Raw genomic sequence first — 15,354 nt, 5'->3', positions numbered from 1 at the left:
ACTACTGTACAGTATACTGTGTTGCTGACCCAAAACATAAACAGAGATATAGGCAGTGAATGTGATTGCTTAAAATTCATCAAAAATTGTTGACGAACTTCTACCCAGAAATCTGGCTTATTACCAAACACATACAGTAGTGGAGATTAGCATGATATTGAAAGACGAGACACAATAAAAATTGTACAATCATATTCAAGCAGTTGATTGCATTTTCAATCCCAGTTTATATTTTCCACAAGATTTATTTCACATAAACAAGGAAAATTTCACTATTTCATGACCTCAATTTACTGACCTCTCTCATACATGAGAAACATTTTGGGAACTAACTTATACCTCAAGTATTTATCTTACCAATATAGGCTGTATCTAATACCGTAACCAATGCAAATTACCACAATATCATGGAGTTTCCATGCTTGGAGGGAAAAAAATTATACACAATACCCCTGGATTGCACAATTTCATACCTATAGTTACAAATGTTGTGGTTTTACAGTATGTTTCATTGGGCTGCACTAGAAGGTGTCCATGACATTGGTGCTAGTTGCACGTGCCTTTGCTGTATTCACTCCCCTCAATTTTGAGGGGAAATAATTTAATTTTGTTTAAAGAGTAAACTGGTTCTTGGTGTAATACAGGACCGCAAGCTTTCAGTTATTAAGTCAGGCCTAATATTGTAAACTTTTCCCATAGCATTACCTCTGAATCCCACTTGTAGAATTGTGAAACTGTGGTTCAGAAACAATGCAGTGTACCCCTGGAGATTTTGAGTGATAGAAGTTTGAAAGATTTTTGTAATAGTAATCTGCTTAACAAATGCCCTTAGTCCTGCACAACTATTTGTGTGGTGGTTGTTGAAAATTACTGTACTATGGCTGGCTGATCTTGCTTGGAATAAAACATTAAAACATCTTAAAACATGAGAAATGCATTTAAGAATAGTTAAAGCAAGGTAAGGCAGCAAGATATCCAGTAACCCAAACACTTAAGCATCAGGACCACTTCAGTTGTATAACAAGTTCCATGTTCTTGACAGCTGCAAATGTTCCCTAATACTTACAAAAACATGTGGTGCCACAATGTCACCAAACTAAAACATTTCCATTTATACAGTTAAATATGTAGAAGACTTCCCATGAAGACTGGTCTGCATTCTCTTGGTTCTGTCTGCTTGAAGCTTTTACTATTAATTTCCTCTATCTTTTATATGGTGTAACAGTGTAACATATCCTGGAACTAGTTAGTTTTCTGTTACTGCTCTGCATTTATGTGAAACGAATACTTTATTACTGTGTCAATCCAACAACTATTCCCAGCAACTTCCTAACTCCATTGAAAGATGTGATGTGTCCCAGAGGATATACACAAGACGTGTGAATCTACTTCGCGATTTACAGGACATACTATTGCTTTGCTTGGCATCGGCTTCTATGCAAGCTTTTAATTGATAAGCCCAACAAGGAGCTATACCACTATGTACAGCATGATAAAAAGCTTGGTTGATGATTGTATTCACCCCACTGTAAAATGTGTGATAATCTTGCGTGGCATTTCTAATTAGAGCATATCCTTTGCTGTATCAGCCTGTAGGTCTGTTGGTACAAAAAGAAAAGCTTTCTCTTAAAGATATGCTGATTTGGTCCCAATTATAGCACGCAATAAAAAGTTCTCCTACATGTGCTCACAACCAGACTGGAGAAACATGCCAACGAATGGATAGGAAGAGATCAATTTGGATTTAGAAGAGGCTGTGGAACTAGGGAGGCGACTGGAGTTATAAGAGTACTAAGTGAGCGCGGCATAGAATTCAATCAAGATGTGTTTGTCTGTTTTGTGGACTTCGAGAAGGCATTTGACCGGGTAAACTGGAGCAAGTTAATGGAGATTCTAAAGAAGATTGGTATAGACTGGAGGGACAGAAAGCTCATCGCCGAGTTGTACATGAAACAGACAGCGGTAGTAAGAACTACAATGGGCAAAACAAAATCAGCCACAATAGGGAGAGGAGTGAGACAAGGATGTCTTATGTCTCCGGTCCTATTTAACATCTACACAGAAGCCATGATAATTGACGCACTTGATGAAATTCAAGAAGGAATACAAGTTGGAGGACAATGGATAAAGTCGGTACGTTTTGCAGATGACCAGGCAATGTTAGCAAGCACGGAGGCTGGACTTCAACGTATGATGGAGAATACCAACAGAGTTGTCAACCATTATGGGATGAGGATTAACATCAAGAACAACGAAAGTCATGAAGATTGGAAGGGAACAAAGGAGAGTTCACATAGAGATAGAGGGGAAGGAACTTGAACAGGTCAGACACTTCAAACATCTTGGTAGTCTACTGGCGGAAGATGGATATTGTGAAACCGAAATCAGAGCAAGAGTGGCAATGGCCAAGGAAACTTTCAAACTACACAACTCTCTTTTTACAGCTAGTCTTGAGTAACAATTAAAGAAGAGACTAATGAAATATTTTGTGTGGAGTGTATTCCTGTATGGCTCAGAAACCTGGACACTAAGGAAAGAGGACAGAAAAAAGAATAGATGCATTGGAGATGTGGCTATGGAGAAAGTCTGAGAACATAAAGTGGTCAGACAGGGTCACAAATGAGGAAGTTTTACAGAGGGTTGGTGAGGTCCGCAGGCTGGGAGAAACTATTAAGTTGAGAACGAAAAGGTGGATTGGGCATATCTTGAGACATAACGGACTACTGAAAGATGTGCTTTAAGGTAGAATGAACGGGAAGCGACCAAGAGGGAGAAAGAGAATAATGTTGATTGATGATATCAGAGATGGCAGAAATTATTTCACTATGAAGAGGAATGCAGAAGAGCGGTTATTATGATTTTGTGTTTGATGAGGGACCTGCCTTAAGGCAGATCACCATTACAGAGAGAGATAGCACGCAATATAGCTTGGAATGTTTTGCGATAACCGAATAGACCTCACATGACCTCAAACTCTACAAATGAAGAAAACAATGGACTGCTTTACAAAACTAAATCTCCTGTAAATCAGCCAATATTTTAATCATCTCAAAACCATTCATATATACTATTTTCACTGTAAATCTCAATTCGTGTATCTATCCCATTTTGGGCCCATAAATTCTTGATTCATCTTGCCTTGTATACTGTACAACATTACACATTTTATTTATGCAGCCATGCATTCAATAGCATAGCAAGTGCTTTTAAAAGTTGCAAGTCATTTAAGCTTCACCAATTGTAAAGATTTCAAAATTTAAATATGTATATTTTATGTGGACCTAACCTGAAAATTTGGTGTTGTCCTGCATTGACCTTTAAGAGTGAAAAACCAGTGAGTGGATATAGCTCTAGTGTATTTAAATACTATGGAGATAGAGGAAAAGATACCACCACATTAACCAGATCATACAAAAGTTTTCATCCCTTCTGATTGTTTCTTTCTTCATTCCATAACTTTGGAATAACTTACCTCAGATGTTACTCGTATCTGAGATAATAGAGTCCTATGGTATCAAGTTTATGCGATGACAAACCTACAGAATATTAACTTACTTTTTGGTTAATTCAGAAAATATCTTCCATTTTGCTGTCAATGATGCAGTAGGTCACCACATCAGTCTGTCCCAGACGGCATCTGTGCTCTAGCTATGATTGCTACCGTTCCAACATTGACTTTTTCACTGCATGGCAGCTACATCGTACAGTGTTATTCCCTCGGATAGTGGGCTGTTGTCATTCATCTTGAGAATGTTGATCATCAAATTTGTCTGTGAAAACATTAACAGTACCAATCAAATAAATATCAAATGGTCAGAGTGTAGATGTGCATTATTTCAATTTTTATTGTACACTTCTCTCCAATATATTTTGGGCCAATACAGAGCTCAGATCTTTAACACTGAATATTGCACATTCAGTCAAATTGGTATTACTTATGGATCTACTGTAAATAGACTTAACAAAAGGACTTATATGCAAGGGAGGGGGGATAGAAGGCTTTATCAATTTTTTGTGTTATATAGATATTTGGAGGATGTTAATTTTTAATTAGGTGCACTCTGCTCTTGTAACAGTTACATTATGGAACTGTACTGACTCAATAACCTTTTGGACGCATGGCATTGTTATTTTGTACACATTTTGGCTAGTTATAAATAAGACACAAAAGAAACACAATGCATCACTTGAGAGACTTAGATTAAAGGTAGTCTGCATTGACCCAAATTTGATGCTGGATTTTCAAGTATTATATCCTTTAACTGTTTTTATTGATACCCTCACTGGGATATTCAGACATCTGTGATGTTTAGAATGTCTGAGAATATTTTGGGGAGTAAAGACTTCCAAGAACTTTTTGAAAAAGTTCTAGCAATTATAGCATGTCTTATTCAATACAGGCTACTTGTAAGTTACATTTGCATGGTGACTTCAGTCTTTAATAATCTAGGCATAGCTACTAGTAAAGGCTTCATAATTGACGCACCCCCGTAATTGACGCACCTTAAATTATTACTAGCAACGATACAGCAGGCCACCTAAACTTTTGTGCAGTCAAGCAGAACTACATATTTCATGAGTTTGAATCCATTTGAGGTATTTGCTGACCAAATTGTGGTATTTTTTAAGCTTTTAACAACCTCCCCCCAGTTTTGCACGTTTTGTGGCCATTTGGAAAACTTACACCCTAAAGAATCCCAACATTACCTCAATATGATAACACTACTCTCTGGGACCTGACCTGTCTGAGCTTAGAGGCTCAGAGCATAGCAAACAGCATCTAAAGTCAATGGATGTATACTAAGGCGTACACTACAGTTAGCTTATCGACGAATGTGTCAATTTAGGGGTATGAAAGAACTTGAGACGGCAGACATTTTGTGGTCAAATTCTGCTCAATTGTACGGTACATAAGCACAGAACCTTAAATATTTTGAGATCAGAAAATTTCTGAGGAACTACACATATGAAAAACACATACAGTTGAGTAATTTGGATTTTTCCTTGATAGATATCATTGATCAAATCCTTAAGTGCGTCAATTATGAGCCCACCATGCTACAGTATCTGGTCATGATATTACTTACATATTTGTCAATAAAATGACGAAGATCTATGAAGTCTGTTATAATTACTGAAAGAGCAACTGCGCCACCAATTTTATCACCAGCGCCACACTGTGGGTTGCATGTCCGAACTTCGCAATACTCTAGCAAATAAATACCAGTTCCACAATCACGAAGAATCTTCTTGGAAACAACGTGAAAACAGTTTGCAGGAAGAAAGTTTGGCCGTGTATCTTACTATTATACAATTCTCCCACCATATGAAGTATATTTTCAGGTGATTTATACCAGAAGATTTAGTTTTGGGGTGTTTTAAGTCTTAAGTGTCCGAACTTCGAAGTCACCATGCTATATAATACATACATGCACAGTAGGCTAAGAAGTTAAGCTGACCTACTTGAAATCTAATTTCTCTGGCAGTTGGTATTAATTTGTAGCTCAAACTACAGACCAGTTTACCCTTGACCCAATGCTAAGGCAGTGTTAGGACTTGGACTATGGCCCTAGGCTACAGCCGAACGTAGGCTAGGCCTTACAAGTTTTAGGCTAGAAGCTAGTCTAGACTATAGTATTGGAATATGGGTATGAACGAATTACGTGAAGCTGTATGCAACAACGTTATAATATCAGCGCTATATCACCAAACTTTATTGACTAATCTCATGGACCTTACCTGAAGTTGTTGGTGAGACGTTTTCGTGTTAACGGTACTTTTTTAAGAAAAAATCAACAAGGAAAGAACCTGGGCACGAAAACCAAACTACAGAACGACTGACCCGATCTCAAGCCCGGTCCCCTTGCATCGAGAGGGAACAGATACTACACATCATCTTAGCCGAAACTGTTATTGGGTTGCATGCAATGCAGCCTGCTTTAGCGTTAGCCCTGGCGTATACAGTGTACACAGTGTACAGCGTATATACTGAATACAGGCTACTGCCGCTGTCCAGAAAACTACGGATGCCTGTACGTCAAGTAAACTTATATACTAACTGGGGATATACTTTGAGAGCAAGACTTAGGTTTACCGTAAGGGTTTGACCAATTGAATTTTTCCTTGCCAAATGACCCAAAAAGTAGGTAGCAACCTTTAAACGACTGATATGCAGTCTTAGTACCATAAGGTATACTGATATTAAATTTCGAGTTGATCCAATCATTTCACCTCAGGTAAACCTAAGCACCAACTTGGAGAAGTAAACGTTAATACCAATCCAGTGCTATATATATATATATATATATATATATATATATAGCACTGAATTGGGGCATATGTTGACACCCTTCTAAGTGGGGTATAGGTTGCCATTTGGACATATGACCAAACACCATGGTAGAGGTGTCATGTTGTACCTTGTATACCACTTGTCACAAACAAGGGGGTATATGATGACAAAACTATTTAGGGGGTATTCTATAGCCCATAAGGGAACGGTATATCCATTTCGGTTAACATATACCCAGTGCGCTTTTCATATCCCATTTTCGGGGTGTTTGTTTACCACCATACATTTAGTGTTATTATATATTGCACCAATGCTATCATGGTATATATCTTCAGTAACAAAATTATGCAATCGATAAGGGAGGATGCTCCAAATATGTTTTGCATTGGTTCACGGCATGCCAAGGGGGGGGGGGGGGGGGGTAGGTGCGTGCGAGGCGGTGGAAAGTGGGGCAGGGGGAGGTGAGTGGGGCAGGGGGTGAAAGGTGCGTGCGAGGCGGTGGAAGGTGAGTGGGGGGAGGTGATTGCAAGGTGCGTGGGAGGGGATGGAAAATGGGTGCGAGGCGGTGGAAGGTGAGGCAGGGGATGGAAGGTGGATGCGATTCGGTGAGAGGTGCGTACGAGGGGGTGGAAGGTGAGTGCGAGGGGGGGGGGAGGTGTGTGCGAGGGGATGGAAGATCCGTGAGAGGCGGTGGAAGGTGAGTGCGAGGGGGGAGGTGTGTGCTAGGGGATGGAAGGTGCGTGCGAGGCGGTGGAAGGTGAGGCAGGGGGAGGGTGAGTGGGAGGGGTGAAGGTGAGTGCGAGGGGGGCGGGGAGGTGTGTGCGAGGGGATGGAAGAGCCGTGAGAAGCGGTGGAAGGTGAGTGCGAGGGGGAAGGTGTGTGCTAGGGGATGGAAGGTGCCTGCGAGGCGGTGGAAGGTGAGGGAGGGGAGGGTGAGTGGGAGGGGGTGAAGGTGAGTGCGAGGGGTGAAAGGTGAGACAGGGCGAGGTGAGTGGGAGGGGGTGAAAGGTGTGTGCGAGGGGATGGAAGGTGCGTGCAAGCCGTTGGAAGGTGAGGCAAGGGGAAGGTGAGTGGGAGGATTTGAAGGTGAGTGCTAGGGGGGAAGGTGAGGGGAAGGGGGTGAAGGTGAGTGCTAGGGGGGAAGGTGAGTGGGAGGGGGTGAAAGGTGTGTGCGAGGGGATGGAAGGTGCGTGCGAGGCGTTGGAAGGTGAGGCAAGGGGAAGGTGAGTGGGAGGGGGTGCAGGTCAGTGCTAGGGGGAAGGTGAGGCAGGGGGGGTGATTGGGGGAGGAAGATGTGTGCGAGGTGGTGAGAGGTGTGTGCGAGGCGTTGGAAGGTGAGAGCGAGGGGGGAGGTGTGTGCTAGGGGATGGAAGGTGCTTGCGAGGCGGTGGAAGCTGAGGCAGGGGGAGGGTGAGTGGGAGGGGGTAAAGCTGAGTGCGAGGGGAGAAGATGAGGCAGGGAGAGGTAAGTGGGAAGGGATGGAAGATATGTGTGAGGCGGTGGAAGATGCGTGCCAGGCGGTGGTAAGTGGAAGGTCAGTGGGGGGGGGGAGGTGTATGTGAGGCGGTGGAAGGTGATGGACACACAGGGGAGTGGAGTAAAACTATAAAGTGGCACAGTTATTGGTGAAATATCCAGGAATACTAACTATGACATTAATGTACCGATTACCAAAGACGGAAGGAAGGGTCAGGGACGTAGCAAAGGCCTGATAATTGGGGAGGGGGGGTGTACTGGCTGAAATTCCAAGTAGATGGGTTTTGGAGCCAGAAAATTCCGACTGCTGCCTTGTACCCCCCCCCCCCCCGCACTACTCGCCAACGATACGGTCAGTTACAGTCAGACACCGTACCTATCTTTCACGACTGCACTTTTGTTCCGATCTTTTTTCGGTACATTTGTACCACTGGCACACTTCACAAACATAATCACTCTGGTTAAGCAAGTAAGCAACTGAGTGTATGTTATCTGCTTGATAGGCTACATAAACTACTAAGTACAAAAGCTATGTTAACGTAATAAAGGGGGGAAAATGCAGTGCTTTTTCCTAGCGCGCTTAATATATATTTTTTAGGGGGGAGGGGGGTTGGGGCTATTTATCGCTCACATCAAGTGTTCACAAATCAAATGTTCACTTCATTCCAACTGAGCGTTTGGAAGTGAACAATTCAACATTTTGCAGAAAAACGTTGAGTTGACGAGATACGATAAGGTGTCAATTAACCATTTTGCAAAAATATTTTCAATTGCTTAGATGGAATGAAGTGAACAATTGAACATTTTGCAGCAAAATGTCCAATTCACGAGATATGATAAGTTGTCAATTAAACATTTTTCATATAATTGTTCAATTGCTCAGTCTGTTTTTACCTCCATGGTCAAAGCAACTGAGCAATCCAACATTTTTCTGTCTTTTGATCAGATTTTATCTTGTTATCTAAACAATTTACTGAAAATTTCGCCTTATGGGGCAAAGTATTTCTTATGTTGATGGCCCTTGTTAGCTTCCGTAGATTAGCATGAGTTTTATTTATGCTTACGTTGCATAGTGGTTATATTAGGCATTTCTTGTATGGTGGAGTATAAGGATCGCGAGACACAATTTTTCAACGTGACAAGGAAAACGTGGTAAATATGACTGATTAAAGGTCAATTTTGACTGGAAATTTTAGGTCACTCAAAATTACAAAGAATGTATGAAAATTAGAGTGCGACAGTCGGAAAAATTAGAGTGCGACAGTAGGAAATTCCGACTGTCGCACTCATATTTTACGACTATCGTCAGTTTACCAAGATTGGGTTGAGACATCCCCACATCCCCCTCGAGCGACATCCATGGGAAGGGTACCACATCGCCTCCCCTTACTTCCATGAAAAACAAAGGGAAATGATTCACAGCTCCTACCCCCCCCCCCAACAAAAATGGGGTGTATGTTAACCTCTACATATATATAGTGTTATCAGATATCGCACTTATGTTTGTAAGGTTTAAATCTGGTGTAAAGAAACATAATTATGCAATCGATATAGGTGGCAGCTCCCAATGTGCTTCTAAATGGCAGTGGTGCTTGGGGCGGGTGGGGGGGGGGGGGGTTGGGAGTAAGGGTGGTGACTGGACACAAAGGGGCAAGTGGAGTGTTAAAACAGTACAGTATAGGCAAAGCTATTGTAGTGAAATTTCCTGGAATACTAACTTTGATGCAATGTACATGTTACCCATAGACAATATGTAGGGTAGGACACCATGTCACATTAACTGCATGCAAAACAAAGGGAAATTATTCACTGTCCTTACAAATGGGGTGTACGTTAACCTCTACAGATATATATATATATATATATTATTAGAGAAAACCAGAGAAATAAGATATGACTCATAATTGACAAATAAGGAGTAAGTTTTACAAAATATATTGGAATTTTCGGTCCCCCTGGGACCTTCGTCAGCAATACTTGGCAGTCGAATGAGAAGTACAAAATGTGACACAATGAAAGTATGACGCTAGATAAGAGTAAGTTGCAATGATGGAATTAAAACCAAATAAACCATGACTATACAGGAAGCGGATTAAGGAGCAAAGAACGGATTACATATGCTTGTAGAACTGGTAGTTGTTAAGGGGTCCCAAGTCTTTGTTGAGGCCGGTGATGTGAGACTTAATACGAAAGATCCAATCGATTTCTTTACGTTTACGTTCAGTAGTTGATTTGAAGTTCGAGGCAATTAAAATACATTTTAGGTTTTTTAGAGAATGACCATGAAGATTGAAATGTTCGGACACTGGGAATCCTGCAAAATTATCACGAATAGATTTTTTGTGATTATTAAAACGTAAGCGGAATCGGGAGCCTGTTTCACCTACATAATTGCCCTCTTTGCAAAGTACACAATAGAAAATGTAAATAACATTAATAGAATCACAAGAGAGGGAAGGGGGTCTAAGACTAAAGTCAACATTGGGAATCTTGACCACGGTGCCTGGGGTAATATGGGGGCATATTTGGCATCTAGGTTTACCGCAAGGAAAATTGCCTGCGGAGGTGGAAACTGAGCGGGGGAGTCTGGAGGAAGTGAGAAGAAATTTAAGGTTGGGGGGTTGACGAAATGCTAGCATGGGGGGTACCTTAAACGATTCTCCTACAGACTGATCGTCTTGAAATACAGCAAATTCCTGTTTGATGGAGCGAATGAAAGATTTGATGAGGGGGTTGTAACTGGTAACGAACGGAATGCTAGCATTTCGTCAACCCCCCAACCTTAAATTTCTTCTCACTTCCTCCAGACTCCCCCGCTCAGTTTCCACCTCCGCAGGCAATTTTCCTTGCGGTAAACCTAGATGCCAAATATGCCCCCATATTACCCCAGGCACCGTGGTCAAGATTCCCAATGTTGACTTTAGTCTTAGACCCCCTTCCCTCTCTTGTGATTCTATTAATGTTATTTACATTTTCTATTGTGTACTTTGCAAAGAGGGCAATTATGTAGGTGAAACAGGCTCCCGATTCCGCTTACGTTTTAATAATCACAAAAAATCTATTCGTGATAATTTTGCAGGATTCCCAGTGTCCGAACATTTCAATCTTCATGGTCATTCTCTAAAAAACCTAAAATGTATTTTAATTGCCTCGAACTTCAAATCAACTACTGAACGTAAACGTAAAGAAATCGATTGGATCTTTCGTATTAAGTCTCACATCACCGGCCTCAACAAAGACTTGGGACCCCTTAACAACTACCAGTTCTACAAGCATATGTAATCCGTTCTTTGCTCCTTAATCCGCTTCCTGTATAGTCATGGTTTATTTGGTTTTAATTCCATCATTGCAACTTACTCTTATCTAGCGTCATACTTTCATTGTGTCACATTTTGTACTTCTCATTCGACTGCCAAGTATTGCTGACGAAGGTCCCAGGGGGACCGAAAATTCCAATATATTTTGTAAAACTTACTCCTTATTTGTCAATTATGAGTCATATCTTATTTCTCTGGTTTTCTCTAATAATATTTTCTTTTGGAGTAAACGTGGATTTTCGTTATAATATATATATATATATATATATATATATATATATATATATATATATATATATATATATATATATATATAATAGTGTTAACAGATATGGCATTAATGTTTTAAAGGTATAAATCTGGTGTAAAGGAAAGAAATGCAATAGATAAGGGAGGCAGCTCCCAATAGTATTTTGCATTGCTTCACTGCACGCAATGGTTGGAGGAGGGAAGGTTAGGGTGGGGCTGGACACAAGGGAGAAAATGTATCAAAGTTGTGTAACATTATATATAGGCAAAGTTATTGTAGTGAGATAACTTACAATACTAACTTCGATGTAATGTCAGGTTACAAATAAACAAAAGGAAGGCCAGCACCCCCCTCCCATTAACAGCATGAAAAAAATAAAGAACAATAATTCACAGCCCCCAAAACTGGGGTGTATGTTAACATCTACATGAATTTAGCATTTGCAGTTATTGCATTAATGTTGTAGGCTGGTCTTTATCTGGTGTGAAGGAAACAAAATTATGCAATTATCTAGGGAAGAAGCCCCAATGTGTTTTTGCTTTGGTTCACTGCATGCTAGGGGGAGAGGATGGGTAAGGGTGGGCCCTGGACACAAAGGATAAAATGTTTTGGAGTGGTGTAAAATCATATATAGGCAAAGTTATGTGTTAAATTATCCTGGAATACTAACTTTGTGCAGGTAACCCATAGACGAAAGGAAAGGCAGGACACCCACTTCCCCTCAGTTGCATAAAAGACAAATGGAAATGATTCACAGCCCCCCCCCCCCCACCACACCAAAAAAGGGGTGTATATTAATCTCCACATATATTTAGTGTTATCAGAATTAGCACTTACGTTTTGAAGGTCTATATCTGGTGTGAAAGAAACAAAATTATGCAATCAATAAAGGAGGCAGCTCCCAATGTCCTTTTGGATTGCTTCAGTGCATGCCGGGGATGTAGGGGGCGGGGGTGGACGCAAAGTGGAAAATGATTTTGAGTGGTGAAACATTATATATAGGCAAACTTGTTAGTTAATGCTTTAGGAATACTTACTTTTATGACAATGTACAGGTCATAGAAAAAAAGTAGGGCCAAGACCCCCTCCGCCTAGTTGCATTAAAACAACAGGAAAGGCTTCACTGTCCAAAAAGTGGGGTGTATGTTAGCCAGTATATTTATTGTCATCAGATATTGCATCAAAATTTTCAGGGTCTATTTTCGTTGTGAATTACAGTAACAAAACTATGCAATTAATACGGGAGGTAGCTCTCAATTTGAGTTTGCATTGGGTCTGCATAGCACGAGATGGAGAATGGGTAAGGGTACAGATTGAAGAAACAGGGGATGGTGTTTTGGAGTTGGGTAACATAAGTAAATGAAATATCGAACACTGTTAATGAGTGGACAGGCTTTGTACCTCCCCCTTTTTGCAAGACAGATACATTGATTCACTGCATACCAGGGGTGAAGGATGTGTAAGGGCAGCGATTAAGAGAAAGAGGAAGATGTTTTGGAGTAGGTTCATTTAGTTTACAAATGGTAAGTGAAATATCCAGTACTGCTACTATTTTGACCTGAATGGACAAGTCAGCCACCGAAAAGGGAGGATGATACATAACACCTCATTAGGTACATAGCCAAGGTAAATTGGACAGTTTTAACACCCCTCTCCTATAGTATAGGGTTCAATCATGGAAAACAAACAATGAAGCTGAAATTATTTGTTCCAAATGAGTGTTTGAAACTTTGAAGAAACACATTCCTCTCCAGTCTAAATGTAGAAAAAAGACAAGGATGGGGAAATGTACTGCAAAGTGAATTACTACATTTTCCATCTTGTTCCATCTGGTTGCCTAAATAATCTACAAAAGATTACAAAAGCACAAACACAAATGAAGACAAACTTCATGCTTTTTTAATTGTCACATTTATTAACCTACACAAAGGGTTTTACTTGTGTTATGTAATCCCAAGAGGATTAAACTTATGCAAAGCGTTTGGACTGGCAAGATGTTACATAATATTTCAATTGTGAGTTAACAAATATATTCAAAAGAAGGACTGGTGGATGAACCATTAATTAATGGGTCTATTATGCATATAGGACAATACCAATTTGTGACAGTTCACTTTAAACAATACCTGAAACAAAGGATTCCATCACTATGAAATGCTTAATTTAGGCAGAATTCTGGCCTTGAAATCTTATAGTACCGGTACTACAAACTAGCGGAATATGAGCCTAAGTTGTTTCCTTCTGTCTTTTATATAGTTTTTTTTTTTTTTTTATCTTTTATTTTCAAGCTTTCATGCTGCTTTCTTTAACCTGCAAACCTAAGGGTAAAATGTTTTATCAGCGAATCTGGCTCCACAAGACCACGTAGGCTTGACTACAATGCCTTCTGTCCTTCATAAATTGTGAATGTCTTTGAACATGGGATTGTCAGTGCAGGCCATAGAAGTCCTAGTGGGGTATGTGTGCTCGACTGAGTAGTACTCCAGCTACTTGGAATGATTAGACAACAATGCTTAAAGTGTAATTTTTCAGCCAGTTATTTCCATTTCAATTGTTAACTCTACTGTTAAAAGTGCATACATGATCCTTAACATACCAAGTATAAAGGTACTTTCAGTGTGCATTTAAATAAAAAAATTACATCTGAATGGTGGGACTATCTATATCATATTTTAAGTCATTCTCAATATTGACTTTCACAGTAGTTTTGGTGATTTCTTTTCATGCGAAGGTGATCAAAGATAGCTGCAATACATATGAATGAAATGAAGAATGCACCAGTATGCTATTTCTTTAACATTAAGTGAAGTACATGGTGGCTACAGCACAAAATGAATGAAATGAAGAATTCCAATGCTTGACACTATATGCTTGGTTATTTTATACATAGGAGGTCAAAGATACAACACAGAATGCATGAGATAATTAATTTCATTGTGTGACAGTATATTAGGTAATTTTTTCATGCAAAATTATGTCAATTATGGCTACAACACTGAATGCAAATGTCATATATTTTTAGGAAAATCCTTGTTGAATAATTGAAGTCAACAATGCAAAAACAACTTCAGAGATCAAAATGATCCAATGAAAAATGAAGATTAAGATTAGGTCATTTCATTACAATAATTCGATACAATTCAATATAATATAATAATTCAATTATAGAATGAAGACAGTTATATTGGTGATAATTAGCTTCAGTGACAAGAGTCTCAACATAACACATGCAGACACTTATGATTAACAAACAAGAGCCAAACTAAGTGTCATACAATAGGGTATCAATTATTATTGGTTTTATCGAATTGACAGATTTGGTTTCTCCCTGTTAATACAGCAAATTCCAATGAAACTTGTTTCAAGCTGTTGTGACTTAAATGATAAATACAGCAGGAGCCACTACTGCTTTCTATTGTATAAACTTGTAAGTATATTGTTGAACTTGTTGTGACTAATAACAGTCAATTGGTGTTGAACTCTCTAAACCTTTTTTTCTTTTTTATTTCTCTTTAAAGTCTCTTTTCTTATTCCAATGTGGCACATTGATTCCACTATTAAGAAGGGGAAATAAACAAAACTCTCTAAGAAAAATGTGTTGTGTGAATATTGTGTGTTGAAAAATAAGTAAACTTTGATAAATAATTTAGAAACTTGGCAATGAACAGTCACATAACAACAAGAGAACAGTTAAAGTATAAAGGATTTATGCTCTGCAAGAAGGAAGATTGTGCTGATGATCAGATATACACATTTTAATGAATCACCCATGGTACAATGTTTGTAATGTGCATCGTGTAACAACAATGTATCATGATGATATATTGATGAAAAACTAAGCTGAGTAAAGCCATGTGAAATTTACTTTAACTATTATTGAGATTCATCCAAATGGGCATCACATTTACAGTAGACTGTCAATTTTGCTTTTATTAAACATGAAAGTTGTACTGATAAGAAATTAAATTTCACATTAATAAATCAATGGAGGTAAAGTGATAGAAATGAACAGTGTATCA

General features: G+C 39.5%; 1 long non-coding RNA gene across 2 annotated transcripts in view; it reads left to right on the top strand.

Annotated features, from left to right (window-relative positions):
• The window catches only part of LOC139965850 (uncharacterized), a 142,011-nt gene that overhangs the window by 116,830 nt on the left and 9,827 nt on the right, over window positions 1-15,354 (top strand). For both annotated transcript variants that reach the window (XR_011792400.1, XR_011792401.1), the window contains exon 2: window positions 14,676-14,762. This is a non-coding gene — a long non-coding RNA (uncharacterized lncRNA). The remainder of the gene's footprint in view (window positions 1-14,675; window positions 14,763-15,354) is intronic.

This window comes from Apostichopus japonicus, chromosome 3 (assembly GCF_037975245.1).
Source record: "Apostichopus japonicus isolate 1M-3 chromosome 3, ASM3797524v1, whole genome shotgun sequence".
Taxonomy (NCBI): Eukaryota; Metazoa; Echinodermata; class Holothuroidea; order Aspidochirotida; family Stichopodidae; genus Apostichopus; species Apostichopus japonicus.
This window is presented reverse-complemented; position numbering and strand designations above follow the sequence as displayed.